The 6,517-nt window shown below is 44.9% G+C and overlaps 1 non-coding gene across 1 annotated transcript; it reads left to right on the top strand.

Moving 5' to 3' along the window:
• The first annotated feature begins 2,779 nt into the window (after positions 1–2,779).
• On the top strand, positions 2,780–2,886 carry LOC131405058 (U6 spliceosomal RNA). Its single transcript, XR_009219920.1, has one exon. It is a non-coding gene; the product is annotated as a U6 spliceosomal RNA (small nuclear RNA).
• The last annotated feature ends 3,631 nt before the right edge of the window (positions 2,887–6,517 follow it).

Here is a 6,517-nt window from a genome sequence, read left to right as displayed (position 1 = left end):
TGGAAAACACATGTCTGGTCCCTCAAGCTCAGACATTCAAGCCCTGTATTTTATCAACATCATCTAATATTTATCAGGTCTGACTCAGAGCTACGTAAAGTTCAATATTCCTGATCTCTTCCTTTTTACATCCTATTTGCAAAGACTAAGCAATCAAACATGTGTTTAACAAAGGGGCAAGACGAATAAACAGAGAAAAGAAATAAATTAAGGAGGCTGATGTTTTAGGAGAAACAGAGGTATTGTGTTCCTTGAAAGGTCTTAGGTTCTGGGTCACTTCTGAGCATATCTGGAAATGGATAGGAGCAGGCTTCGGGATCTCGATAGACCTGACTGAACGTGAGTTACCTTCCATATCGTGGTGATGGGAAAGGAGAAGAACAGCTCTCAACAGCCAAGTCTGAGATTTGCAAACGTTGGCTGGGGCCTCACAGCAGGTCTTTTTCTCTGAGGCAACCACCCAATGTAAAACCTGACGTAAAGTTTTCTTCTCTCCGCTTGATGTTAGAAAAAATTTAGATTTAAAGGAGTTAGATAATTTTTCCGAACTTACACAGCTCAGGGGATGCAAAGCTGGGATTCAAACCCAGGCGTGTCTGGCCCCACAGGCTATGCTCTTCCCAATGAGCCTCATCAATTCAAACCCGCAGCCCTGAGACATCCACCAGCGGGACCCGGGATGCACACTGGCACCCAAAGCTGAGGGGACAAATAGCTTTGGCATAGGTACAAGGCGGCCCAGCATTAAGTAAGTGACAAGTGAGGAACCACAGGGATCTCTAGGCTTGGAAGGCAAGCAAAACCACTGTCAAGGGAGTGCTCCAGTCTCTTCAACCAGGGATCTTTCAAATGGCTACTCCAAAAGAAATAGAAATTAAACATTCTTTATCATGCAGAGAGCATTTGGATGAATGCTAATTAATCACATATTGCTCTTACTTATAACTTACCAGCCGTTCCAGGATTTCAGAGGTCTTCCACAAACAACTGATTATGACAATATCTTGTGAGGTGGGTGCTTCATTCCACGGGCCAGTTGGAAGGGAAGTGAGGAGCTCACATGAAGTCAGCAGTATTTGCATGCTGTATCTGTTAGAGTCTAGTCAGAAACCAGAAACCACTTTAGGTTTCTCAAACAGAGTGGATTTGATACGGGGAATAGGTTATAAGAGTAATGGAAGAGCTGAGAAACCAAACAGGACACAGGGAGGCGGTCTCAAGAGGAACAAGAGCAGATATCTGCTACTAGCCCTAGGGATGGAGGGACAATAGGTGGTGCTACAAGATCCCAGGGGTAGGACTGCCTTGCTGGGTCCATGGAAGAGGTACAGCCAACCGTGGGCTAGTGACCAAAGTGGGGGCTGCGATAGAGACAAATACCCTGGCTTCTCCCTTGCTCTCCCCCTCTAGTCTTCTACCATTTCCTCCCAATGACTGACCTTAGAAGCTAGAGGGCAAGGAAGATTGGGAAATGCACTTCCCTACCATACAGGGCTGGACAGAGAGGGACCAATCTTGAATCTAAGGACAAACACGCACTATGCAGAAATCAACAATTTTGTGGTGGTAAATAGGCTGCAAATATGGTTATGGGTGGGGAAAGGAGAGATTGGAAGTACTATTGCAGGCCACTGATTAAAGAAGTGTAGGTAGCATGCAAGGATTTCCTTCTGCTCATCCCTGGCAAAAGTGATTATCAAATACATTAAAGCATTTTTAGGAAAGTCAGGAAGAGAGCCTTAAGAATGGGCTAAAATCCAAGAAGCATGAGCTCCAAGGAAGTAGTAAAGAATAATGCCTGCTTGGTTAGCAAAATAGAAGATTTAGAAGCAGCACAGAACTAACTTCTTGTAGACACAACTCATTATAATAAAGTTGGTCTAAAAGGATGGAGATTGAAAGCAGCAGCAACTGACTAAGGAGGAGCAGTTAAACCAAGGACAGAGTTAGCCCCAGCTCTGGCGGAGGGTTGAAGGCTGTACGTCTGGACCCCCACGCATCTAAGTCCAGGATTGCAGAGGGCACTGCCCAGGATGCAGCTATGCAAGGCCCTCCCATCCCTGGGGTGAGTAACCATCATTTACTCATTCATTCCACAGAAATGTATTGAAGCCCTACAACGTACCAGGCAATATTCTAAGCACTGCAGAGAAAAAACAGACAAATAATAGGAACACACCAACCCTTCACTTGAGCCAGAGCAATACAGTCCACCCCATCCAGAGGAGAGGGAGGGAAGGAGGGAGTGTCCTGGCAGGGTCTGGTCAGAGAGAACTCTCAACCCCTACCTCTCTTATTCCTATTTCTGGTAGACATATTATTGGCAGTTAAACATGCGATGGGGACACATCTGCTTCATTAATAGAGATATCACTATAAAGAACAATGATATTTTCTCTTGCATTCTAGTTTATTCAGTTCAACTCAACAAACATTTATGGGGTGCCAATTCTATGCCTGGAAAGGGAGCTACAGAGATGAACATTTTCTTAGCAAGCATTGCCCCTGCCCTCAGCATGGTAGGGATGGTAAATCCATGCAATTGCAAATCTGGGTATTGCTGCCAGAGACCTGAGTCCTCCACAGGTTCCTGCAGAGGCTGGAGAGTGGTCTCCCCACCAGGGCAAAGTGGCGGTGATACCAGTCAGGATGACCAGTCAGGGCCTCAGGGCGACCAAAGCCGACCTGGGCCAGCTCTGCAGCCTGCCACTCACTACGCCCGAGGGTTGAATTTCAGCAGGGAAAGCCTTTTTGATTTTGCCTCATGAAAAGAAGTTCAGTGCCCTCTTTCGCAGCTCATATACTAAAATTAGAGCAATACAGAGAAGATTAGCATTGCCCCTGTACAACGATAACATGCAAATTCGTGAAACACTTCAGATCTCTGTGAGTAGGTGGAGCCCAGAGGATTCTTAGGGCAGTGCAATACTATGTATGAGACTGCGAGGACGGATACAGGTCATTATACATTTGCCCAAACCCTTAGAATGTACAACACCGAGAGTGAACCTCAGTGTAAACTATGGATTTTGGATGGTAATGATATGTCATTGCAGGTTCATCTATTGTAACAAATGTACCGCTCTGGTGGAGGATGTTGACAACAGGGAAGGCTATGCATGTGTTGCGGGCAGGAGGCTTAGGGGAAATCTGCGTACCTTCCGCTCAATTTTACTGTGAAACTAAAACCACTCAAAAAAATAAAGTCTTAATTTTAAAAAAGTCTTAAAAAAAAAAGAAGTTCAGGCAGGATAGCAGCTGAGTCAACTCTTTGCAACAGCCAGACAGACATGAGACAGGCCCCTGTGCTGCTCAGCAGGAGCCTGAGGAAGTTCTACCAGTTTTAGGGGGCGGGGAGGACTCACAGTCCTTCTCTCCCTATCTGGAAGGGGGCAGGGAGGGGAAACTAGAATATTTCAGTCCGATTGTCTCCTTTTATATTAATGCTTTGAAAAACCACCTAAGTAATTTCATGAGTCCAGTACTATAATTTACTTTTTGACTTATTAATAATTAGGGGGAAAAATACATCTGAACAAATTTCTTACATTGTACATCTTTTTCTTTTTTTTTAATGTGTTCCTCTGGGCTGATAAGGAAAAAGAAGATTCCATTCGTTATTCAAGATAACTGGTGTTATGCTCAGAATTGCATTCCTGGCATGGTACTGTTGTGTCTTAAAAGTGCAGATTTCTGTTTCATAAAAGAGAATAAGTCACGTCCAAACCTGGACATCCTTGATGTAGAATCTCTGCTTCTTGGAATATTTGTTTGCCTTGAAAAGTTAAAATTTCAAGCATAATCAAGGCCTTAGCCAGCCAAGTGTCCGTTTACTCAGCCACAGGATGTTGGGTGTCATATAGCAATTTGTACAGAGCCCTCCATCTGTTTGTGTTTTCCAGAAGGGATAAGGGCTACTGGAGTGCTGCTGGGGCCTCCCCGCCCTCCACCCCGATTTGCAGCCTGGAGCAGAGGGGGATTGCCCAGGAAGCACCTCTCATCCCTACTGGCCCAGGGCAGACCTCCTCACCCTCCTTACCCCATGGCTTCCTGCTGCCTCATTCTCAATGAATTTGTCTAGAAAAACAGTTAGTCTGCCCAGAACTGTTCCTAAGTAGCATTCTGATCATGACACTCATCTAAGGGTTTTTGTTACTTTCAACACCTGGAGACATCAGTGAGGTTTTAGGCATTGTCTACAAGATCAAAACAGTGTCACTGTTGTCATTGGCCGGAGCAACCAAGTCAAAACATTGCACATCCATCCAACAACTGTTTGGGGATGAACCTGAGGGTTGGGTGGATTTTCGGTTTGTTTGTTTCTCTGACAGGCTTGTTGATTACAGCAGCTGGAGCAGGTGAACAGGTATGGGAGGGCAGGATCAGCTTGGGGCCCACTCTTCCTCCTTGGCATTAGTTAAAATATTTTATATCAAGGTTAATGCCTTGGGAAGGAATGAGGTTAGCTGTTAGAGGAAGCTGAATTCCCCCTTGGAGAGAATAGACAATACAAGAAAAAACAACAAAACGAACCGACGAGCATCCAAATATTCCTGCCTACCACTTACCAGGGGATGCAAATAAGAAAACAGACTCTGGAATTTTGTTTAAAGCCATACGATCTTTTTTTCTTTTCTCTAAAGGCATTTTTTTTTTTCTAGTTTTCAAAGTCAGAGTCATCATTTTAATAACTTTAAGTTAGCCAGGTGAGGTTAAAAAGATAAGACAGGTCCTTACCCAGAACCGACGACTCCTCCCCCGGGCCCCTGCAGCACTTTCTGTTCTACCTGGTCATGGACTCAGCACGGTGTCTTCCACATTATAGTGCATACTTCTGCCTTCGCCTCTCTAGGCCCCTTTGAGGGCGGGGGGGGGGGGGACATCTTGATCTTCCTGGTGCCCCTGCAGTACTTCACTCTGAGTTGGCACATAGTGGCTGCTCACGATGGGGTGCTCGCAGGCTGGGTCACGGTCAAATGTACATGCTCTGGAGCCAAACAATCTGCTTTGAGCCTCAGCTCTGTGCACCCCAGTGTGTCACCCTGAGCAAGTTACTTTAGCCTTGCTAAGCCTCAGCTTTCTCAAGGGAGCAATTACAGTACTTGCATCCAGGGATTTTCAAGAGAAGTAAATTAGATAACCCTAGTGCATGGCAAGCATTCAAAACATTTAGGACGTTATTAGTGACTAAATCATAATGATCTAGACAGAAACGTTCATCGGTGTTGGTAAAACAATTATTTATGAAGTGCTCGGGCAAAGGGAAACCTACTCATTTAAACCAGTGCTTAGAGAAGATGGGAATGTTAGGAGATGGGTATCAGGAAAAAAGTAACCATTGCTGGTCCAGTATCATCAAGAAGGCTTTGAAGAATGGAAGTTTCAGGAGCTCTTAGTTGAAGGGAGAATTAGATGAGTTTGCCTGGGAGACTCTTACAGGCAAGTAGGAGAATCTCAGAAAATTGCTCTGTGCCTCACTCTCTGAGCTGTCCTCTCAGGTTCTCTCCTCCCCAAAGCCCTTCCCAGAACAGCACATCCCCGCTGAACTTGGAAAGGGATGGACGCTGATGAGCAGGTGCAGAGCCTGTCATTCAATCAGCTGCCATCTAGCCTTCCCCTAGGGCATCGCCTACCCTGTCCCCTGCGTGTGATGTGCCCTACAGCTGTACCTCGTTACGTTATTCTGCCCTGAGAGCTGTGCATTCATTGTGCACCGAATGCATGACTGGCTCTCCGTAATAACGGACAATGCTAAGACTGCAATAACCATAATTATTTCATGTGCCCATGCTGAAATAAAATAAGCAGACTCAAAAGGAAATGGCCCCTAATATTGGAGTTAATGCCAGTGACAAAGAAATGGTGGGTCTGAATTTGGTCTCAACCTCTCATAATCAGTCCATATCTGGAAATATTGGATGCTTTGAACAAGTCAGCTTAGAAAGTATGTTCACAGAAACTATGAGCTATAATCCTTAGAAGAAGATAACTGTCAATTAAAAACTTAAAAAAAGAAATTTGGAAATAGTAATTATTCAATACAACCAGCATATATAAGCCATGAAAATAAGCTCTGGCCCACATGCCAAGTGTTTAAGATAGCAAAACATGAGATCTGGACCACTGATCCATTGTGCCCATTTTACAGGTGGGGAAACTCAAACCATGACAAAGCAAATGGCTTACACACATTATGTGTGCGCACAGACACACAACATATAAATTTCTCCATCTTGGTGGAAGGAGCGTGTGCCACTTTCCACGACCACTTTTGATTTTAAGGCTTGGCTAGTTCACGCGGCCTTGAAACTCAGTGTGCTTTGCTCTTGGATTAACTAAACTATTTGAACTAAAGCCTTAACTTGTTCTTAATCTTCTCTTTGAAATGCTGGCTTAGTGAATTAGCGCCCTGCCCAACAGGTCACAGGCACAGGATGAAGCAAAGAGCCAGCACGCATACTTCTTTAGCAACAGAAAGCCTCTAGGTCAGAGATCCGGGACCAGATTTGCATGGAGC

This window comes from Diceros bicornis, chromosome 4 (assembly GCF_020826845.1).
Source record: "Diceros bicornis minor isolate mBicDic1 chromosome 4, mDicBic1.mat.cur, whole genome shotgun sequence".
NCBI classification, from domain to species: Eukaryota; Metazoa; Chordata; class Mammalia; order Perissodactyla; family Rhinocerotidae; genus Diceros; species Diceros bicornis.
This window is presented reverse-complemented; position numbering and strand designations above follow the sequence as displayed.